This window comes from Desmodus rotundus, chromosome 1 (assembly GCF_022682495.2).
Source record: "Desmodus rotundus isolate HL8 chromosome 1, HLdesRot8A.1, whole genome shotgun sequence".
Taxonomy (NCBI): Eukaryota; Metazoa; Chordata; class Mammalia; order Chiroptera; family Phyllostomidae; genus Desmodus; species Desmodus rotundus.
In genome coordinates this window covers 69,752,487-69,776,826 of record NC_071387.1, presented here as the reverse complement: position 1 = coordinate 69,776,826, position 24,340 = coordinate 69,752,487, and the positions used below count along the sequence as shown (strand labels likewise).

Sequence of the window (24,340 nt, the reverse complement as noted above, 5' to 3'; positions counted from 1 at the left end):
GGTGAATATTCTGAATGTTTCTGAATATGAATACGTTCCAAAGGGACTATGCCTACACGTTTGTGAAAACAAAAGCAAAGAGTAATTTTATTGTAAAAGGAAAGGGAGAAGATATTTGGACTAGATAAACTTTAGTTTCAGCCTATTATAGGATAATTGTGGGAATTCCTCAAAAAGAATTGTCAGTTGTGGGTCTCCCTCAAACAAATGGTCTTTACAGACCCAGACCATTCAATCATTTGAGTGAATAAAACACCCGCCCTCCCGCACCAGTACCAGTGACCTGGTTACGGGTGGAGTTTCAGAAAAATCTTTTACCTGAAATTCTTTAAAATGATTGACATCCAGGGTCATATGAACAATCAAGCAGATTTCATTTACAAGCAGGAAAGTACAACATTAGCAAACAAGTTAGTTACAAAAGCTTCAAGTTACAGAATATTTAGCTAAATATAGCTTAAATGTAGAAGAGTTTATTTGTTTGTTTTTTTTCCACACAAAACGTGAAATCCAAAATTAGACAGTTCAGAACTAATTGAGCAGCTCAAACATGGCATCAGGAGCCCAGGTTCTTCCCTTCTTTCCCTTCCTCCATGTTTCAGGGGTTGACATTGACTTAATTGCTTCATAATTGAAAGATGGTTACTCCACCTCAAGACATCACACAATATCCAGAAGTGGGTAGGGCAAAGGGCAAAAACTGGTGGCAGCTGTGTCTATTCCTCTTTCATTAAGAAAGCAAAATTTGTTTTTCCAGAAGACTCCTCTATCAAATATGTATTTTCATTTAATTGGCCAGAAATATGTCAAACAGCTACTACAAGCTGCAAGGAAAATTGGGAAATCAAATATTCAACGTCTAGACATTGAACTAGAGTAAGACAAGGAGGGAGGGGGTTGAGAATTCATGTTGAATGACCCTAGTTACAATATCTATCTCAACAGGGCTTACATTTTACTAGGCAGTATAATTTCATACTTTGTATCATTCAATCATCACAACAGAAATTGGTCCTTTTAATTTTATGAAAGAAGGAAGTGTGGTCTAGAGTGTTAAAGAGAATTGTCCAAGTCATCAAGCTGGTAAGCATTGAAACCAATTTTTATATGACTCCAGAAACCCTGCTATCTATCATGGGCAAAGAAATCATAACAGCAAGAAAACAATGCTTTTCCAAAGACCAAATATTGGGCTTGCTCTTAAAACGAACTGGAAAAAAGAATACATTGGATTCTTACACAACGGTCTTGTTCTCATTTTTAACAAAACTTGTTCCTCAAAGGAAAGAGCTAACCACTGTGTTCCATTAATCACTGAAGCCTTAGCATGACTCTCAAACTTTACTCACTGGCGGGAGATTTACAGATGGTGAATGGCTTATTTAATACCTGTCTTATATATTTTCCAGACTTGGTTGACTCTTGTTGATTATTTTTCCCTGCCACATAAAGCAGGGCCTGATATAAATTAGGCCTATAATTATATTAATAAAATAGAAAATAGAACATATTACCTTCTTCAAGAATTAAACACCCTCTTTTTAGGGTATGCTAACTGTTATATATGTTATTGTGCAATGGGCTAGGAAATTTTGGTAGGATAAACATTTTTTCAGTCTGGTAAATCTTTAAAAATACATATATATATGTATATACAGTTTTTCCTTGGGCTCGTATATCCTTGCCTCCTAGAAAAATTTCAATTTACATGTAGGTGTATAATTCTTGCTCATTCAGTACAATGGTGTTCCACACTCGGCTCAAGTTCTCGGTGATGCTGAGTGAGTTAATGGGTCTTAATAATCTCCAATTGTGGTAACTTCTCCCTGGTGCAATCTTATGTTTCACAAGGTTAATACATTTAATGCATAGACATATTGGAGCAACTTTATAACATCTAAAAATTGTCATTTGTTAACAGACCCAGTTTCCAAATTTATTGTTCACTTTTTAAGTATGTTTTTCAAAGTGTCAAGAAAAACACCTTTATTCCACTAGTTAGCATTCCCATTTCTTCCATATTTCCTCTCTTAATAGTTGTAGTTCTAGGTTGGAGGAGCAAAAAGAATGAACTTAGTAAAGAATTCCTTTCCCAAATGTCTTCAAGACTGCTGAAAAGTTCATGGGGTTGGGGTGGGGAGTGACTTACTCAGCCAGCTAACGAGCTACTCTTTAAAAACTGTCCTTGTAATTTTCAACCAGGAGAATATGTTCAGAGAAAAATATTTAGTACCTTCCCACCCAAGGTCTTGAGGAAATGGAGAGCTTTAATAAGAATAGAAAATTTTATCATTTATTATTACACTTACACTTAACACATTACAAAAACATTTGACTCTGTCTTCACTCACAACTGTTTTATGAACTAACCCTTTTTACATTACACAAATTACCAGTAAAACAATATGAGGAAATATTTTTAAAAAATTAGTTTTTCATGTCCTTACAAGTTATTTATATAGAAACAATTATCTTGTTAATTATATATAATTCTTATTCTTACTCATTAAGATATATATATACATATATGTACATACACATATCTAAGGCTTTCTTCTAAGCACACTTTATTAAGTTGGTGTTACTTGTAGTCAATAAATTAATCAGTTAATTTAGATTTCTAACGCCAACTGGTCTTCCCTCCTCTCCAAACTTCCCCTTTTATTTAGTTATAGGAGATATATGAACATAAGTCTGGTATTACTTTCAAATCATAAAATTTAAAAAGTTGTGACAAGTAATTGGTTTAAAAAAAGAGGAAGTCTTCTGTGCCCTTGCAGGTTTGTAAAGATCTTCTTTTTCTATCTTGACAGTCTGACAAGAACTTCCCATCTACTAGAAGTGGATTTTTTATTAGAACCAATTAAGAGCTTCCAGTTCTTTTACCTGCCTCTATGGATCAGAAGCTCTTTGAGGAGTGGAATAAAAACCTCCAGTACTCTCCCACCGCCTAGATTAGACTGCACAGCATATGCACAAATTTTAAATTATAAATAAATAGCTGACATAAAAAGAGAGAGGGAGATGCTTCATTAGACACGAATGTTCTGTTTCTGCTTCTTGCTTTCTCTTAGCTGCTATAAGGAATCAATGATGAGAATATAGAAGTCGATTACATGGTGTCAGAGAATTGGTGCTCCATAAACTCTAATAAAACAAATATTTCCCACGCGGTTCTGGAGAAGTCGCTCAGAATGTTTGGAACAGGTGCTTTGTGGCCGCATGAAGAGTGTACAGCATCGCAGTAAGTTGGACATGGAAAGTTGGGTGTAAAATAATAGTCTATTTGTCCACGTAGGGAAATAAAGTATCCTGGAAGGCGTCCCTGTGCTCGAAAGAGCAATCAATCAGTGCCTGCGAACTGGTTTCTTCTGACCATTAACAAAATTGAGGGGCAAAGAAAGAGTATTCGCGGATGTTTTCCACGGGGCAATGAAGAGGCGGCGAACCAAAGATCCAGGACTTTACAAAAGGGAGGAAAGGCGGGGTGTTTCCCAGTGCTTTCTGCCTTCGGGGGGGTAGCCGGGGCTGGAGCTAGCTCGAGAGCAGAGCCCCGGAGCGCGTGTCCCTGGGAAGGGGAGAGGAAGAGGAGGAGGTCGAGTGGAGTCGAGAAAGCGGTGACTTAGCTGCACACCTGCGGGGGCCGCACTTGCCCGCGAGGGCTCAGCCCCGAACCACCCGGCGGGTGGGGGCGTTGGGCCGCGGTACCCACCAGCCGGGGCAGAACCCCTCGCCGACCAGAGCCGGCCGTCGCGCGCCCTGGCATTCACCCCAGCGCCGGCGGGTCGGGCTCTCGGTCTCCGTGCGGGTTCCTCTCCCACGGCCGCGCAAGCTCAGGCTGCAGGGTCCCCCCGCGTTCTCCCCCCACCCCGGCCGGGGCTTCCCGGGTTGGCTTCGTTCTCTCCCCGCCCCCCCCGCGGCCCGCTCCCCAGGCGGCCCGGGGCTCCTGCACCGCGGCTGTGCGCCCCGGCCCCGCTCCCGGCCGCGCGGACCTGCGGTGCGAGTCGCTGGACAGTCGGAAACTCGTCCGGTGAACGTCCCGCTCGCTCCCACAGCCACGCCCGCGCTTCTCTCCCCTCTTACGCCAGTGTTTCCGACTTTGGGATCTTTTTCCTTAAGTGTTTAGATAAATTCGCTATCCATAGTCTGTTCAGGTTGAAGTACCACTGTGGCATTCTACTTTTTTGAATGCTGACTACAGAAAATGACAGAGTGAGTTAGGGAAAGGGGAAGGAGTGTGTGTGAGTGTGTGTGTGTGTGTGTGTGTGTGTGAGAGAGAGAGAGACAGAGAGAGAGAGAGAGAGAGAGGAAGAGGGAGAGAGAGAGGGAGGAGAGAGAGGGAGAGGTGGGAGAAAGAGCGAGAGCGCGATCCACTCAGGGGGAGGGCAGGGGGCTTTCTCGCGGAGGACGGACGGAATGATACACACAGTCATTAAGTGTTGACCCACCCAGACCCCACCCTTCGGTTGCATCTATCACACAGTCATTACAAAGGGGCAGCGCTGTCACGCTCCCGGGGCTTTCGGGCTGGCTTAATGAGCTGCACCCAACCGCGGCTATTGTGCAGCGCGAATGAGGCTGGGACGCGACGGCAACGATCTTAGCAGCTGCTCGCAGCAGCCCCGCAGCAGGAGCCAAAGCCCAGACCTCAAGTGGATGGCTGCCTCTGGAAGTGTTCTCCTGAAAGAACCCGTCAGGCAGTGGAAGACTGTGGCAGGGCTAGTGAACTCACACGGGGCATTCCTCTCCTGAAGTTGAGCTGGCTGGAGGCAAGTGCAGTCACTTGGGTAATCGTGGGGCGCTGGGGGCAGGGGGGGGCGGTGGTAGTGGTTTTAAGCCTGTCTTCAGTCAAAAGGCGGCTTGGATCAATTTCCCCTCCAACCACTCAACTCTCCCCTTCACCTTTTGTTGTGTTAGCCAGGCTTTTTCCACCCCACCCCCTCCCGGGTACGGTCTCCACCGCGGCGTGTGGCTCCGGGGTTTGTGCATTTTAATGTAATTCTGAATTGGTGAATGTTCTCTCCTTTTTGTTGTGATTACTAGAGATACTTTAGTCCTGCCTTCCCAGTTCTGCGCCCTGCACAAGCAGTTTTGAAAAATTAAGTGCAAAAAGCATGACAAAGCAATATGAGGTTGCCGTGGTAAGTGAACTTTTAAACCAAAAATTACCATTTCTTCTCGTCTGCTCGTCTATGGGTGGCTGAAGGGGAATCATCACACACAAAGGGCTGGGAGAAAGGGCGGTGAAAAAACAAACAAAAACAGTAGTTCCAATTTTGTTTTTGTCTCTCCTATAATCAGTAGTCATGTTCTGCATTTATCCGTTTGATACTCTTGGAATGGTAATTGGTTTGATGCATTTAAGGTGGGCGACAGTTGGCAGGGTGCAGGGTGGAGGTGCGGGGAGCGAGGCGAGGGAAGTAGGTTATTGTAGAGTTTCAAAGGACCCTGCTCTGACTTCCTGAACTCAGCGCAGTAGCAGGGTCATTCCTGATAAAAATCCTCGAGGAGAAAAGGAACAATGGGGCCACCCGAAGTCACTAAAACTCTCTCTCTGCCCTCACCTGCCCTGTTCGACCTCTTTCTTCCTCAGACTTCCTCAAGTAGCAACGTTAGAAGCCATCATTCTTAGACAAATTTTGAAGGCTAAATGATCATCAAGTAACGCATTGGGAAAGTTGTGGTCTGCAAAGGTTTGAGGCTGGAGAGAGGAATTTGCTTACTTCTCTCCTCCCCCATGCCTGCTTTCTACACTAAAGTGTACAAATTCATTTAAAGATCCTTTCTCAACTTACTCTCCTAATCCCTTTTATTCGTTTTTAAATGGGAGGTATATTCTAGGGAAGGATATCTGAGTTTTGCCCCTTTATCTCGTTCACTTTCTAAAAATATGTATCCAATTTAATATTTGTGGTAAAGTGAACAATTCCAAGGTTAGTAAATGTCTCAACCTTTCTTCTGGAAAATTCTAAATTGGCCAGGTCTGTGCTTAAAAAAAAAATAGTGCTCAGTAGTCTTAATTTTTTTTTGTTTGTGAATCTAGTTGCCTTTTAAATTGTCAGGGGCTGTTGCCATGGAGATGACTGGGCTGCTCTATATTGGAATGGACCTGCACATTCTCTGATAGCAAGGTCATCTAAGTTTTCTCATTTGAAGGATGAGGTGCAAACAAAAAAGCACCCCTGAAAGAAACTGGCTTCATATTTTGTTGAAACCTTTCCCTTTTTTTTCTTCAGTTACATTGTGCATCTATAATTGCATGTGCTTACATTTCTGAAAATCTATTCTGAAATAAAGATTTTGTGAATTGTTATAAACATCCTCTGATCATAAGAATGACAGAAAGTAACCTTTTAAAGTGATTAATAGCAATAAAGATTAAAGTATTTTATTGGACATGTACTTTAGTAACTTATTTTAACAACTGACTTTTTTTTTTTTTGTCTATGCCATGTGAAGTTGCTGTAGTTTACCAGCAACTATACCGGGAAAATGACACTTTATGCAGCTGGCTTCCAAAGTCATCACTATTGCTTTTACTCTTGCTGTTTGCAGTCACCTGCCTTAAAACAGTTTTCCGTTTGAGAACTTAAACAACATGGCTAAGTAAACTACTAATCGGCTGGGACAAGTCAGGGAAGTTTTACTAACAAGGAATCAAGTCAGTAAAACTTAGAAAAAGAATATCAGATGAGTTTAGACTAGCAGGTAGTATTTTATATATATTTTAGTGGTAAGAATTTCAACTGGGAAGTTTGCTTTTCTAATATAGTGAATTTAGTTAACTACCAATTTTTTAACTATATGATTTATTTTAGACTACACTATTCAACTGTCATAACTGCTTAATTTAAATCTATGACCTATACATATAAAAATTAGATTACTTTGATGCTTTAATTGAGTAAAAGCCCTTTAGAGTTGTTTTATCATCTCAAACAAGCCCTCCACTTTACTGTAGCTTTTCACCTACAGATTGAAAATACTGTTTCTGCTCAAGGCAATTGTAAAAATTTTTTAAAATAAGTTGGATAATTGAAAGTTGTCTTCTAAATGATAATTAGTAATAGTGCATATGTTTAGTTTCCTATACAAGTACTTAGACTAATGCTGTATATTCCTGGTACTTCCCCTCACTAATACCATAATTCTGTGGTAATTTTAGGTTTGCTAAATATTCTCAACATGGAAATTATATCAGAATGTAATAATCCATTTCTTTCCTTAGTGTTCCAATTATATACTATTGGCACATTAGAAATACAGTGGTCATGCCCTGATATTTTCCCTAAGCCTCCAGTCCATTAGAATAAATTTTACAAATAACAGAAAGTTTATAATGTTTATAAGAACAAAATGCTAGGTGTTTTCCACTAAGCAATGCTCTCATAGAAACATTCATTACTTCCCATAACACTGACTCACTTTAAATGAGTAGATATCTACATAAAGGAGAAAGAGGGATGAGATCTAGGAACTGAAGTGGATGTTAGTTCAGGATCTTCTGATGTAGATTTTAAAATCTTCGTTGCAGGTTTTACCCCTTGTACCATCTAAAACATGCAATGTGCCTGAAGCAAAAAAGTAAAACAGGCATTTTGAAGTGATACTATGATTTTAAAAACTCAAAAATAACCTTCATTTGTTATTTCTAATTAGTGTTACTGTGTATCCTATATCAAATACACAATGTAAAATGGCTAGGAAGTTAACTTTGATCGTTGACATTTGTTATCTACCTGCCATGATCCAGCCATGAACCCAGTCATATATATAAGTGCTTTACGTATATTATCTTAGTTATCTTCAAAATACTCTAGATGGGAGGGTTTTGGTGCTTTAGAAACAGAATAAACCATGAAGTGAAGATGCGAATCAAAATTTGATTATAAACTTGGGTCTAAAATCAAACCAAATGAGACTCAACTAATAGAAAAACATGAGATTATTTGCTAAATTTAAAAAGACCCTCCAACATAAAAACCATATAATCTCCACAAATTCCAAAGTTAAGAATGAGTACCTCTTAATCTTGGCTCTTGTTTCAATAATACATTTTTGAAGGAAAATCTTACTGAAGTATTCCTAACTATATCCCCAAATTGGGTTTTGTACTTTAGGTCAGTTTGGCTGTTTGTCTCTCTTTGGGAGCAATAATAATGAAGAACTTATTTCATTCTCCATCCTATCCACCCCCTTCTCCCACAAATAACAAAAACAAAGGAAGATTAAGTCAATTAGAATGACAAAAGTATTTTCAAATAAATACCAACAATGCTACTTAATAAAAGGAACACCTAACTGGAAACCCAGTTTTCCTTATAAAGAAACTTAAAATCAAATAAGAAGAGTGATTTTTAAAAAATTTTGCCAACAAGTGGAATTTAATTTTTTATTTTAAAGAATTAAAAAATTCAATTATAATAATGTTTGCCAAAGTAATGAAGTGTTTACATGATTTTACAGGTAGCAAATCATGTGCTGTTTGTTTTGCTATTATTTATTTTTTCTTTCTTTTCTTTTTTTAAAATTTTATTTATTTATTTTTAGAGAGAGGAGAAGGGAGGGAGAAAGAAATGTTGATGTGAGAGAGAAACATCAATCTGTTGCCTCTTTCATGCCCCCAACTGGGGACCTGGCCAGCAACCCAGGCATGCGCCCTGACTGGGAATTGAACTGGTGATCTTTCATTTTGCAGGAAGATGCCCAACCCACTGAACACACCAGTCAGGGCACTATATATTTATTTTCTAAGTTAGGGTTTACCTTGATATACTTACTATCACTTAATTTCTATCCTAATTATTCAGTTATTAAGGGCCCTCCATTTTTTAAACTGCACTAATTTAGTGAACTAAAGAAACATATAGAAAGTAATATAGAAAATAAAAGAAGTTTCAAATGGGGCCCAATTATATGATTGCTTTTTAAATTAAAAAGCTCATACACTCTCAAATACTGGGGCGGGGGGGGGGCATTGTTTGCCTTTAAAAAAGTTCTAATTTTTCTCTCTTTTATTTACAAAATCTTTAAACCTGAGAGATTGGGTTTGTTTGTTAACTTGGATCTGCAAAAATGGAGAGGTTAAGATTTTATCGAGATAATCCATTCAGCTCCCCCTAAGTACCAATAAAAAAGTTTGAAACCATCATATCCATTCCATAGAAAACTGCTCAATTTTTCACTTTAAGCTAAGAAATGAAAGCACTTAGAATAATTCTGTCTGCTCTCTGCACTTTTTTCAATAAATGGGCTCCTGAGTTGTTTTGTGTAAACCTTTTAAAAATTGGGTTACTTTTTAAAAAACATATGTGGAGAGCCCAAATAATAAAAGAATATTTGAATTAATGTGTCTGTTAAGTGAAGAACTTTTTAAAGATTGATTCATCCATTTTGTAAGTTTCAGATTTTTATAAAATGAATCATCCAGATCTATCATGTTTAAACCCCATTACTATGAATGTGTCTGCCAGTAGCTTTTATTAAACGTCCGATAATGTTGGACCTTTAAGAACCATGTTATAAAGGGAAGAATTGTGAGGCTTGAGCATTTCAGCCCCACAGTATTCTAGCGGTCAGTCATATAACTCCACTTCGACCTTGGAGACCATTCCTTGAAAGAAGACCCTTGGATTTTTATTCCCCCCTATCCTCCATCCCCACAAACCTAATTCTAGTTACTTGCCTCATCTTAAATAAACTTCAGACTCATTTTTGTCATAGTTAATGAAATATTTGTTTAATTTTCTACTTTATTCTTGCTTTAGAAATTTATATTATATTATTATGTACTAAAAACCTAGGGCTGTATCTAGACAATTTTCTCTCCCTTCAAATTCATCAAAGTGTAGAAATCTGTATATATGTTATATATATATGTACATATACATATATAAAAGTTATGGTTATATTAGTATGAAACAAAAAAGACAAGTTGTTACAGCAGTTTTTCAATTTTAAACTTTTGGGATAATTAATACCACAAAACTGATTTTTTTCTGATAAGAATATTAACTTGTATTTATTATTAATTAAAAATTTAAGAGTATTTTCGTATAGGTCTGTGGAGTCTGTTTTCTTCTATGACTCCACTATTGCTCTCCCATAACTTCATACAAAATGATAACTTCACTTGAAAAATAAGGAGGAAAATGTAGACTATGTTTAGATTAAGAAAAGAATGAAAGGACTTTAAGATAGTTCCTGCCTAGGTCCTGGAATGCCTCACGTTGTACATGTCCCTTTAAATTATCCCTTTAAATTTTTTTAAAAAAATGAAACCGTTACATTTTGTGTTTAAAGTTATATGAGTTATATGGTATGGACTTTCAGAACCTGTCAGGGCATGAGGAGTTTACAGGAAAGAACAGAACAGTACAAGCTGGATGCCACCACACCTGGCAGACACACAAAGGCGGAGGAAGCAGTGTTAACAGTTTTAATGAAAACATATATGGCTAATGAAACCTGAGGTCATTGCCAGTAAGAACTGAGAACTCAGCTTTTTGAGTGTTTCCAGTAAAAATAATTAACCACGAGACACATGATAAATATTTAATACATCTGAAAATTGACCACTGTCCTTTGTTAAGAATAATGAAAGTAAAGAATGCTATAGAAATCTAGACTCTTAATTTTCTAATTTCTCAGTGCTGAATTTATGACCATTCAATTTGACATTATGGCAGAGATCCTATTTAATATATTTTGATTCTTATCATAGACATCATAACGTTTTGATGTGTGTTGGAATACAAATTAATGATCTAATGCCACTCAATAAACTGCATGCTTAGTAGGCTCTAGGCACTGTGCTGAGCCTAGGAATACTCCCTGGAAGGTTGGCTTTGCTGTCAAGCCATGCACAGGCTGTAGAGACAGACGTGTCAACAATGGCTCTAATTCAGTGAGATAATTGCTATCAGAAGCATGTATGTACAAAGTGCTTTTAGGAACACAGAGGAAGTTATCACCAATGTGTCTGCAGTTGGCTTTAGTGTGGGAATTCAGAAAGTGCTTTCCAGTGGAGGTGAAGCTTTGTATATTGACTTTTGTTCACTTAAAAAAAAGTAATAGTGACCTTCAAATACTATAAAAAAGATGAAGTATATATTTTTTCCTCATTTTTCCATATTGATATGTACTTATGATGAGGGAGAGCAAGTTTTCTCCGTAGGATGCTGAATTTTTCAAGATTCATTAGTGTAATTTCTCAGATGCACTGTCTTTGACAAATGTGCGCAGCTGGGAAAGCCTTTAATAGTATTGATTATGTTAGTGTTTTGTTGCTAGTAGCATAATGGATAAAGCAAAGGCTCCATTTTTATTCTATGCTCTAGCAAAGGAAAAAAAGTATCTTGCAAACTGTGAAAGGCACACAAAAGCAAAAGTAATTAAACAACATAAATGATGAGAGAGATTGCCTGTGATCTGGGCTTGAATTAGAATAGGAGGTGTAAGAAACAGGTATTCTAGAGGAAATGATATGAAAATGTTTTAAAATAGAAAAAAGAGTTCTGTTTCATAACAATAGGGTATCAACTTAAGCGATTTCACTTTCCTTTGTATTGCTTTCGCATTTACAGTCGAAGAGGAAAGTACTATTAATCTGAAATTTTACTTATTTATGATTAAGTTTCATCATTGATCAGACTGAAACCACCCCATTTCCTTTCTGAAACTCCCCAATGCATGACAAATCTCCACTTCCGAGTGATGAGTACCTCACATGAATATCATTATGCATTTTGCTCTCTGATAGCTTGATAATACAGTTTAGCCCATTCCTGCTGGGATTCTCTCCTGGCAACAGTTTTTTCTTTCCTTGTGTTCATTTTTAGGAAAGCCCTCTCAACATTGTCATATGTATTATTTTATAGGAAGGAAGCATGTAAAATACTCTTGAACTCATTTTACTTGTGAGTTTGAATAGCATTCAGATTAGAATGATTTCCCCAGAATTTTATAGGCTTGCCCAATCCAGCTGTATATTTTATATGCTAATGTAAATTCTATTTTTGTTCCCCTTGGGGGTTTAAGTGATTATAATTGTTGCTCTTCAAAAGCCAAACAGATGATGATTGCTGCTTCAGGAGTATACCAAAAGAAACTGGCTTTCATTAAACCTGCTCATCCACTTCATAATTATCTCCATTTTATCTAGCTAAGAAGCAGGAAAAAATGGCACGTACAGTTCATTGAAGCCAGTTCAGTTATTTAAACATCGCTTTATTGAACTAGCAGGAGGTGTTAAAGTAGGGGGAATGTTTTCATTCTAACACTGATATGTAGCCAGTGGCCCAACTCAAGAGTTAGTTGAGCATCAAATGCCGGAGGCCATGGGGAATGGGAGGGGAGTTATTTTGAGACATCCAGAGCAGAGTCCTCTAGTGGAAACAATAAATAGTACTGCAATGGCAGCTATTCTGAAATATTCTTTTTTGTTTGTTCTTCTTCCTGTAAATTCAAAAAGGAATTAGCTAATTAGTATTCACTAAGAAAGGCTCAGAAATACACCCTAACCTTGGCCGGTGTGGCTCAGTTGGTTGGAGCATCACCCCAGAACTGAAAGGTCACGGGTTGGATTCCCAGTCAGGGTATATCCTAGGTCCTGATCTGGGTGTGTGTACGGAGGCAGTCAATTGATGTTTCTCTCCCTCTCTCTCTCCCTCCTTTCCCCTCTCTCTAAAGTCAATAGGCATGTCTTCAGCTGAGGATTAAAAATGAACCCTAAAAGAAAGAGAAATGTCCTATATAATGTAAAAAAAAAAAAAAAGTGGGGAGGGTGGGTTGGGGAAGAATGGGAAACATTGATAAATTCTAAAAGGATACCAAATCCTGAGACTGCCTAACATCCAAAGTCCTTTAAGGAATCCTTATGATCATTTGAGCCTTGTGATCTGACCTTGGTTCAGAAAGCACATTCTTATGGAGGATGGTTTTCCCTAACCGAGAGAATGTCTTCCCCCATTTGGGTGACCCAAGAGCTCGTAGTTATCTCTTCCCTAGTCCTACAGAATTGGGTTGCACTGGAACATGTTTCTGACCGAATACATTGATGACTGTATTTCTGATGGTGCAATGAGGGTCCTTGAACTCTCCACCAAGGGGATAGACGAGTGCCAGAGTCAACAGCTGTTCAACTTCCAGCTGTGAGAAAGCAATTCTCTGCTGGCTAAATTAAAAATTCTGAAAGGGCTCTCTCTTTCACAATTTGAAAGAGCCCCATGTTAGAAACCAATTGTCTAAGACTATACTTACATAAAACATTATTTTTATGAACAAATAAAATAAAACGTTTCACTTTTTCTATAGATTTTCATGTTCCATAAGAGTTCTGCAGGCTTTTGGCAATCTCATTTTTTGAAGTTTCAACATAGAGTTGTTATTTTATAACTTGATTTTGAAACTTTTAGGGAATCATATTGAAAAAGGGGGGGAAACTTTACTTAATAAGAAAAGGAAATATGTTCCTGAAAAGCTTTTGGATAATTTACTATAAAGTTGTATACATTAATAAATAATAATACCAGTAATTACTTTCTTCTCCATTCCTATGCCACAATAATTTTTTTCCAGTTTTCACATGTGTAATTTTATTTTGGCTTCACATTAATCCCTTGAAGTGTGAAAAAATACCGCCATTTCATTTATTAAGAAAAATAAATGCTACAATTTCATTTTATATACATCATATAAAAACATAAAGGTTTCAAAACAGTTTTAAAACAAGATTCTGCTTCTACCAACTCCTTGATCAACATCTTGATTGATCAGTAGCTCACCAATACATGATACTGAACTGTATCTAGACTATAAAGTCATTTTTAAACCCTGAAAGGGTTTCTGGCAACATTTCTGGAGAATGTTGCCAGAAAAAGAAGTATTTTATCCTGTTAAGCTCTTAGGTAGTCTTTGCAATTTGCATCCTTAGATCCAGGGAAAGTGTATTCACCACTCTGGTGGTATGGCCGTATCCTAAATGTCTCATAATTTGGTAAGACTGACCCACTCAAAGTGCAGCCCAGTTATGTGACTGCCAGACTTTCATGACAAGGGAAGATATCAAGGAGTGCAGTGGTTTTTCTTAATATGTGAAAGTCACTCCCAGGGAAAATGCAGTCCTTTTTGTTAAAATATCATGGTGAGTGCCCAGTAGGGTGGTCATGTCAGGCCAAAGTACAGATGTGTTTTTCTGACAGTTGCTTTTCTTAACTGTGCAGCATACCTTGATCTCTATCACTGAAGAGCCTACTTACTTATCTTGAAATAGGACAGTTAGAAAGAACTAACGCAGCAGGAAAATAAAATGAAAAAAATTGATTTGGTAGTATTGGCTTATCTGCCTATGTTTATTAAATAGAAGTAAAAGTCACAAGATATAGTAAACACTAAAATATATCCATGCCACTGGAAATGACTCTGTAATTTCCCAGGGTTATCTCACATGTCTCTTCTTTCATTATAATAGCAGGAAATTGTGGAAAATCACGCTTACTCTGTGACCTCATAGATAGGCAAATGTAAATAAAATCTTTTAAAAGTCTCCCAGTTTAATCTCTTTCAGCATAATACAAAGTACAAATTAGACAATTATTCCAATTAATCTGCTCAGCAGAGAGCCAAACCAAAATAGTTCAAGCCAGAGTTTAACTCCTTGTTAACTGAGCAAGTGAAAACTCTGTACCATTTTTTGCCTTAAATCAGTGGTTCATCAGAATCACCCACGGATGTTTTTACAATCACATTATGCCTAGAGCTCACCTCATAATTACTTAAGTAATCTCCCGGGGTGGAGACCAGGCATTCATACTTTACAAGAAAACAACTCCACAGGCAGGCTGAGGCACTGATGCACAGCTATGTGTGGGAATCACTGGCCTTTCATCTTCCCGGTTCTGTCATTCACTGGAGATTCACTCTGTCAGGCACTCCCCTAAGCTCTTGACAAATATTTTTTTCACCTCATGCTCACAGTATCCCTAGAAGGTGGCTATTATTACTTTTAGACTTTTTTACCAATGAGAAAGCTGAGGACTGGGGAGGTCAGCAATGTGCCTGACGTCACGTACGAAGGACATGGGAGAGGCAGAACCAGAACTCAGGTCTGCTTGAATACACTGAATTGCTACAACCCTGAACTAGAAAAGGCCTTTTTAATATACAAATTAAAAATGTGTGGCTGTATTTTATAACTGCAATTTCTATCCCAGAAGCTTCCATTTTGCTGCTTTGATGACCCTAAGATGAGCCAGTGTGCACAAAGATTGTTTCATTTTATGGCCTTAAAAGAAAGCATTGTATTCATGCGAAAGAAGACGTGCTCTAATAGGTAAAGGATACTTGAAAATTACAAGAAAAAAGATTTGCTTTCTTTGTATAAAGGTCACAGATGACTTTCTACCTCAGTTCTTAATTCAGAAACTCAGGAGCTGCCATAAACTACCTTTTAATTTCACGGCTAAAAAATACTCAGAAATGAGGCAGTGTCAGAAGAGCATGCTTTTTCTTCCAGGTCAATTTCTCATTTAACAATATTTATAATTGTATAAAATCATTGCTGATATATGAAGGTTCCTATGCAGAATGTGCAATTTTAGGATTTTTTCTTTCTGATTTAGGGCTGACACCATTATTTAGAATAGTGATGACTCATGTCTAGGACTGAAATCTGTTTTTCATGGGTTTATACATTTTTCCCCTTGAATTGCACCAAAAATGGTTTTTTAATTGGCTTTAACTCATGCCCAATAAATTGGATGAAAATTGATTGCCGCAGTCATGTTTGGTTTAAAATTACTCAAGACTGCGCCATGAGTCAAATGAGTGCGGGAGCGAGGGCAGCGGCACTTCATGTGCTCTGTTTATGGCAGATAACTTTCTTCCAAACGATCGTAACTCGTATCTAAAAGATAGTATATACTCACAACTTATACAGCCTAAAGGATTGTAACAGCCACGTTAAAACATATGTTTACAAGTAAATTTCCTTTATTTTGATACCCATAGTACCTCCTTTTCTAGTTCTACCACTATTACCTGTTTAATCATAATATTCATATATTATAACATAAAATTGTTACATTAATATTTCTAACTCACATACTTTACAATAATATAAATTTATTTTACAATAAGATAAAAATAATATTTGCATGTAGCTCTTGTTAGATTCTTGGTCATAATATTAGAATATTTTTAAATGGCACAGTAAATAAGTAAGGATGTTCAGACTATACAATCCTATTGAGTTGAAACAGTGAGCCAGTTTCTCATTCTCTAAAAAATGATTTTAAAAGCAAAAATTAAACAATATGAAAATTGGATTAACTCAGGTGACTGTTTAGGGCATTGAGATAGCAATTCACTAAATGGTACCTGTCAGGAAGCCAGGTTTTGTTTAATCTCATTATAATTATTTACCGTATTATGATTTTCATTTATTAAATGATATAGAAGTATAAACAAATCACTTTAAGGGCTTTTCTAGTTGGGAGTGAAGGTTCCTTTTCTGAGATTCTTTAACAACTGTGGGAAAGAATATACTAAGGAAAAGAAATGATTAATTAAATGAAAAAAAATCCCTTAGCTAATACAGCTAGGCAGGGAGTAAAGGAAATGGTTGATACTCTGATGTATAAGTAATATTAGGCAATTCTAATTGGCTAGAGGAGTTATATCTGATATTATATTCTTCTAAGAAACTGGTAAAGCAGTTTCTGAGATTTTTGTCATTTTGCTCTATTAGATTTATTTTTCCTAGGAATTAAATCTCAAGATTTGTTTTTGTAAGTGAATATTGTTTTCGTTATAAACTGTGCAGCTCCAGGGCTACCAATCTACCCTCTCTCAAAATCTAAGTTGTCTTCTAAGAGGTCGCTGGTGCTCACCACTTAGTATCTACCACCTGCTCCCACCTGCTGGCTAACAGGGCTGAAGCTGAGCTCCTGAGCTGTAGAGATTCTTTTCCCCCAACACGAAACTACCTGTTTTTCTGATTTATAAAAAAGAATGCATGCTCAGAAGTTTTACAAGCTGAATAGTGCAGACAACATAAAAAAATTAATAACTATAAGTCCTACTCCCATTACCTCAAAATAGCCACTGCATAATGTTCTGGCTAAGATCCTTTTCAGTATGTTGAGTCCTATCAACAACACGTCACGCAAATCTTTACATGTCATTAAAATATGTGCTATCTGTTTCAATGGTTTTATAACTGTTCACTATATGGTTATGGAGTAGACTTCTGAAAATTAAAATTTACAGAAGCTAAATAATTAAATTTCCTCAAACCCAAAATAGTATTACATGGAAGCTAGAATCTCCTAGGACATCATATATGATGTTTCTCAAAATCCTATTGTATTTGACCTGCATCATTTTCAAGAAGCAAATTGTTTAACAATCATTTTTCTGTCTCTTCCACTTGTTAGCAATAGCATAGCAAGACATGAGTATGATTAGTTTCATTATAAAAAAGATTGTGTATATTAATTATAGTATCTCTTCTTTTTTATGCTTTATTTCTCTTGCAAGTCTTATATCATCTTTAATTTCTGCTATATTTCTTTAGAATTTTACTGAATTTTGCATCTAGAATGTACCTTCAGGGTCATCTACTAAATAGCAGTTAAAGATTTGGGCCCTAGAAATGGATTACTTTGGGTCAAATTCCAGCTCCGTCCATTTTTAGTTGTATGATCTTGGTAAATTACTTAATTTCTTCAGTTTCTTCATCTTTAAAATGATATGACTGTTGAGAGGGTGAATGATTTAATGCATGGAAAGAATACTAGAATGCTGCCTAGCACATAGTATGTACTCAATACTTGTTACCCATTATCATCATTACTACTAACCCAGTCTTCTGGGGACTCATCAGGTTTAGTCAATGACTTGCTGAAGGGAATGAGCTGATTTGTGGGAGAAATAATACCTGGACTCATGCCTTCTTCCTTCAAGCCTAGGAATCTTAGCTCAGTGCCACAATGTATCCTTTCCTAGCTAGTGCTTCTAAAGTCCCCTCACCCCACCACCTTAGGCACCAAGTGTCTTAGGGACATCCACAGCTAAGCAAAGTGCAGCCTGATGGGCTCTGGTTCCTGGTTTTCATGCCCTCATAGCTTTAGGGGGAGGACTTTTTGGCTTGAAGGTATTATTTGTTCAGAACCCTATTACTTTTTGACCATTCAACAACACTTGTACTAGTGTCAGTGTAAACCCCTCTTCTACGCCTGTCAGTCTGCCTCCATCTCTATTTGTCCCGGCCCTTGCCATCTCATTCTGAGGAGTCTCTGAGTTTAGACAAAAAGCTTCTTAACTCTCCTCATGTCTTGATTCTGATTCCTCTATCTTTTAGTCTCTCCCTGCTTAGCATGTCCAAAATGAACCCTTGTCAATACCTATACCCGGCGTCCAGTAGTTTTCTGCCAGTAATTTTCTCTGCTGGCTTTCAAAACCCTCTGTGATGTGACCCCGCAACACATGACCAACCTGATGGCCTAGGGCTTTCCGGTCCTTGTCCTCCACCGCAGCGGGCCTGGTCTTCACCAGGGTTTTGTAGTTATCACCCCTGAGCCTCACTTCATTTGCTCTGAACACACACACAAACACCCCTCCCCCAAAAGAGACTTATATCAGTGCCTTCTAAAGCTAGGGACTGAAACACCGTAATATATATTAATATTTTCCTCTTTTATAAAAATCTTGTAAAGACCCCAAATTTTCATGTATCCTTTTGATATGGATAATATGGAGACACGCCTCTCTTTTAATACTCATTTTACATCTAGGAAATACTAGTATTCTAGAAAACCTCAGTGTTCTACAGTTAAATAATGAGCACTGACAGAAAAGAAAGGCTTTTCTTTTTATTGTCTGCACAAAGAATCTAGAAGTATCAGCAAAAGAAAAAAAGAAATTCCACAGTAAATTGTGTCAAAATAATTCAAGGAAATGTCTATTTGTTACTCAAACAGCTTAAATAGTCTGTAATACCACTCATTTATATTATATCTTCCAACTCATGTTTACAAAAACTGACATTTCAAACTACCATATTCTCTAATATTTCATACCAGAATGACAATGACCAAAGGAACAGAACATTATTTCTGTTAAACAGTATTCTCAGCCGTAAAATGCACAGCAATGTACTCCTTCAGGGAACCAGATTTTCCATGTAGTGACATCAGCGGGAAGGGTTCAAGGGGTTGGGGGGAATGGCGGTAAAGACAGCTCTGGCTGTTCTGTGCGGTGCATGTGTTCGTCGTCTTGGTGCTCCTTGTACTTCCTCAGACAAGTCTGGCAGTCAGTGCTGGCCTTGACTTTGGGTAGGTCAATCTTATCAAACACAAGAGTCCTTTAGGATGCAGAGAGCTGCCTGCTTAACTTTCAAATAAAAACATTATCTGTTTTTCCATTGTAACCCATGAATTTAAACATCCAGAAGTCAAGGTTCACTCTGTTATCAGTTTTCTTTCCTGCCGTTCTACTGACTCACCGAGCGTCCACAGCTATAGCTGCAGCTGTATTGACCCGTAGTTAAGTGAGCCTAGCAGGGAACTGCAAAACTATGAACCCCAAGCAAGTTTTAGTGTTTTTTTGATATTGTACGTTTTACAAAGTCAAGTGGACATCATTTCAATTTCGTTTCATTCAAAACAAATAAAAAACTATTATAAAAAGCGCATTCTCTTGTGTCCTTTACACAGTCTACTTCTGTATTCTTCTGGATATTCATTTTGATAGATTTTTCAAACATAGACAACCAAAGAAATTGAAAACTAAAGTAGGAAGTACTGTTAGCCTTGGTAAATGGAATAAATATAATACCCTATAAAAATACATGTGGAGAGAGGGATGAGCCTGGGGAGAGGTGAGTGATAAGGAGATTGAAACTGGCTTATTTCAAGGCCATGAAGGAATAGTAACTTAAAAAAAATCTTGCCTTATAGTACACATATATATAGTTGAATAACAAAAGTGTCTTTTGGCATAAAGTCAAAATGTTTTAATTTGATTAGACACAGATAATATATATTCAATTCAATTTAATTTCAGCAAGTAATTAACCAAATGATAACCTATACTTAATGCCAAATACTAAAATTTTGAGCCTAACTAAAGTAACGATGGTCATAAGGAATGCCAAAGAGAGCAAACATGGCAGAAAGGCTAACATTCAGGAAACCTGTTCTCTCGGTCTATTAATCTTACAAATGTTACCTAAATTCCTACTGCCTCTGTTATGCCCCTGAAAATGAGAAATCATTTATGTCCTTCCTATCTCCTGGGTTACAATGATAAATATGTAAAAGTGCATTGAGCGTTCTGTGATAAAAGGTACTATAAAATTCTAAGGTGTTTTTATTATTGTATCAGTCAAATGGGACCTCAGACTAAGTTGCTTCTTGAAGACCCACAGCTTTTTATGGGTAAATCATGAAATTGTATTGGAAAATACATTGAAGCGACACAGGGCAGAAAAAAATGTTGTGCCTTTTGAGGCCTTTTAAACTTGGCTACAATTAGAAATGTGAGAAGATATTTATCATAAGATTTATCAGGTAAGATGCTAATGAGAGCAAATGAAAATACTTGAGACAGCATATGAAAACAAATTCTAAATCTGGCTTCATCAAATAGATGTGTTACATCATCATTTTTGTTCTCGTAACTGTAGTTACCATGTATCCACTGCTTCCTCCACCCCAGGAAGTTTGATTATTGTAAACTCACAATTACATTGAACCTCACAGTGATTCTAAATTAAGCATTACCACCATTTTATGGATCAGCAAATCGTGGCTCGTACGAGATAAAGTAACTTGTCTAGGACTGTGTAGTGATGCCGTCAGGTTCGCATCTGGCAGCGTCTGAAGTAAAACACCCAAGCTCCTGGTCATTAGCAAAACTGTAGCTCATAGGAGAGTAATACTTCAGTTTCTGTTTAAAGGGCTGATTTTTGGCAAGCGATACTATTTAAAAACTTATAAAAAGATGTTACACAAAGCTTTTTCTATATACAAAAGATATTATACAAAGATAAATAATAACAACAAAATCCAAACACACTGTGAAGACGGTTTTTATACAACACATTAATTTGAGTTGAACCTCCCACATTTTCCTTTTACTAGGATACCCTGAAAAGTAATCTGATTTCCTTTAGGCATTTAGTTTCTAATCCAGCTGTGTTGTTCTGGCACATGATAGGCACTCAAGATGCTTGCATCAAACTGAAATGGACCTTTGTCAAAGATTGGGAATAAATATTTAGAAATAGGAGGTGATAATGAATCCCTCATTTGACCCTCACCTGAATATAAATGTTATATATGAAAGGACATAATGAGTAGTCTGATTTCCTTTTTTGGGTGATAGAATTATAATCAGTTTTAAACAAAAATACTACAACTTTTAGATATTTCCAAAGCTTCCGATATTTTTGTCTTTATACATCATAGAGAGACTATTTGCCTTAAAAATCTACTATCCCATTACCAAAGAGGAATTAATGATGGAGAATCCTTTTAAAAATAAAATTTGCATTTTTGGAATTTTTTATTTTTCATCATTCATAGTGAATTGCAGTGGCTTTAGAAATCAAATATATCATTTGTGACAAAAATTAGAGAGGAGTGGTTTTTAGAATAAATTCGTGATAAAATGTTTTTCTGTTCAATGATGAAATTTTTATTTTTTAAATGATCTTTTCTGAGGTATTATAATGTAAATTTATAAAATTCTTCTCACATTTCAAACCTAGTGAGAGTGCATCTTTTAACCCTTATGTAAATGTAAATTCTCATTTTTTAAAAAGTCCTACCTATTTTGATAAAGAAGAGTTTAAGCTGTCCATTGCATGCAGATTTTCAATTTAATTAAGGAAAACAAAAATAAAAATCATAGCCTCGTAGGACTCATTACAGCTGGCAATTCAAACTTGTTTGAATATTTTAACAAGCAGAAAATGATCTGACTGACTGCAGATAATAGTATAATAAAGGCTAAAAGGCTACAGTTCACTAAAATCATACTTCTTCAAATGTTTATGGAGTAGCCATTGTTTAAACCAATATGAAAATATAGAAAGTGATGGTACAGAAGGGAAAAGTTAACTTACATAAAAATAAATTTCTCTCCTGTTAGAAGGATACATACAGCACTCATTCATCCATGTATTTGAATTTAAAATAAAACAAACCTGTTCTCTGTCTTATATGAGAGACTTTTACATAAAGTATTCAAACTAACTGTGTTTGAAATGTTATGGCATATTTATTTGCTTCCATGTGAGTAATCAGATGGCAACTTCAAAGTTTAAATGATTGTTTTTAAATAGAGCACTATAGTTTAATAAATGTTGAAACATAGACTAGCATGTTCCATTTTTTTCTCATCCCTTTTCCTTACAATTCATTTTTAATTCTTTCTCATCCCATTGTATTTTGAGCAGTCTTTATATTGTCAATTAAGTGTACTCTGACATTGATCAACATTTTGGGGTTAAACAAAGTAAAAACATTGATTTTCTAAAGGTGTGTTAACTATGTGTTATCAACTGAAGGTACCTTTTTAGAAATGTTGCTAAAACTTAAAATATAAATGATGTTGTGGAAAATGGAATGTGTCCTCTCATACTTATGCACTCTCCTAAGTGCATACCAGTGAATTTACAATCTACTCAACTACAGAAAGTACAAAGTACAGCGCAAAGTCATCAGTGAATCAAGACAAGAAGGTCACTGGCTATACTCTGATGATTGTACATTTAAAGCTTTTTGTGAACCATTTATTCAAATAATGCATAGAATTTCATGCCTCATATTCATAAAAGCCAACAGAAGAGTACCATATACACTGTGCTGTAAGAACCAGGTAGTGTCGAAAGATGTGGAATTTTTTGTTTCCTGAATTAGCCCATAGTAATTACCTGGGCAAAGGGGAGGGGTGATATCTAACTCTCATTCCTGTAAGTAGCTAAGCAGATTCTTTTCTGTGGTTAACAACTTCTTAGGCCATTCTAAAATCACCCTGAAATTTCTCTGGTGGCTCTATCACTTCAACAAAATGTCAAGTTAACCTCAAGTTGATGGGAACTCCTCTGTATCCGGCTGACCTGACTTTCTTACAACAAAGGGGAAATTTTAAAGTCCATTTGCAATCGGTTTCTAATACTGTAGTCAGAGAGCTTCCGCTGGCCCATCCTTGGATAAAGACAGGTTTCTATTTTCTATCAAATTGGTTTAAATTGTTCCTTAATCTCGATTACACCAAACTTCACACAACTTTATACTTTTCAAATTGTTTATGCCTCGTAGCTATGATTAGGAATCCTGGCCAAAATGCTGTGTCCCTTTGCTACACTTCCTCAAAGTGTCTCCTCCCCAAAGTAATTTTTAAAACCCGTGGGCTTTTTCTCTCACCGCTCCACTCCCCCCATTTAAAAAACAAAACAAAACAAAACAAAACATCCCATTCCGGGCGCCCCCTCTCTGCCGACCGAAAGCGTTTTAATGACAGTTTACTTCAGCGGTCTATCAGTAGACTGCTGCCTCTGCCACCTGAATTTCAATTTCTTAATTTACAGCCCAGATAAAACAGAATGGAGCAGGATCTGGGCTGCTCTCTACATTGGGTTGGCCTTATCAAGCGTGAAGTTTGGCGCATTGCAAACCTATTCAAGTGATTATCTGTTGAGGACCTCTCGAGCCATCTTCATCTCTGCAGCGGGCTGATAAGACAGCTGTTTCTCTCGCCGCCGTGTCTCCCCGGGCCTCAGTCTTCTTCTGATACAAACTCCGCCTTTGTCACCGGGCCCCGGCGCGGTCACTGGCTCTGTGGGCAAGGGTTTGATCTAAACACCAGCGCGCGTGTGTGTGTTGGGGGGGAGGGGACTCTAGTGTGTGAAAGGGCACAGGAGGGAGGAGAGAGGAGGGGTGGAGGGAAAGGTTAGAGACCGGAGGGAGGTGGGGGCAGGGCTCCTAGCCGAGCGCCGTTGATAGCTCTGATTGACTGGTTGCTCAGCTCGGCTTTATTATTTCAAATTAGACGTGCATCGCACACAAGTGGAAACATAAATCTTCAATATAAGAAAGAGCCTCCGAGCATCGGAAGCAGAAAAACCGTTTCTTTCCAGGTCCGGGTAAAGGGGCCAGCGAAATGACTGATTGCCACCAGCTGAGACAGATGGTTTCCTTTAACTTTGGAAACTGCTATTTTTAATTACTTGTATTAATTTTACATGAGATGTGTGGGCTCCAGAGGGAAGCTTGGAGAAGTCTGTTAGCATCCCTGAAAGGAAGGGACACAAAGCTCTTATTTGCCCCTTCTC

The 24,340-nt window shown here is 37.4% G+C and overlaps 1 protein-coding gene across 4 annotated transcripts in view; it reads left to right on the top strand.

The window, feature by feature from the left end:
* The first annotated feature begins 5,043 nt into the window (after positions 1-5,043).
* ELAVL2 (ELAV like RNA binding protein 2) overlaps positions 5,044-24,340 on the top strand; it is a 151,687-nt gene continuing 132,390 nt past the window's right edge. For all 4 annotated transcript variants that reach the window (XM_071221623.1, XM_071221622.1, XM_071221621.1 and 1 more), the window contains exon 1: positions 5,044-5,141. The gene's annotated coding sequence lies outside the window, so the exon portion shown is untranslated. The remainder of the gene's footprint in view (positions 5,142-24,340) is intronic.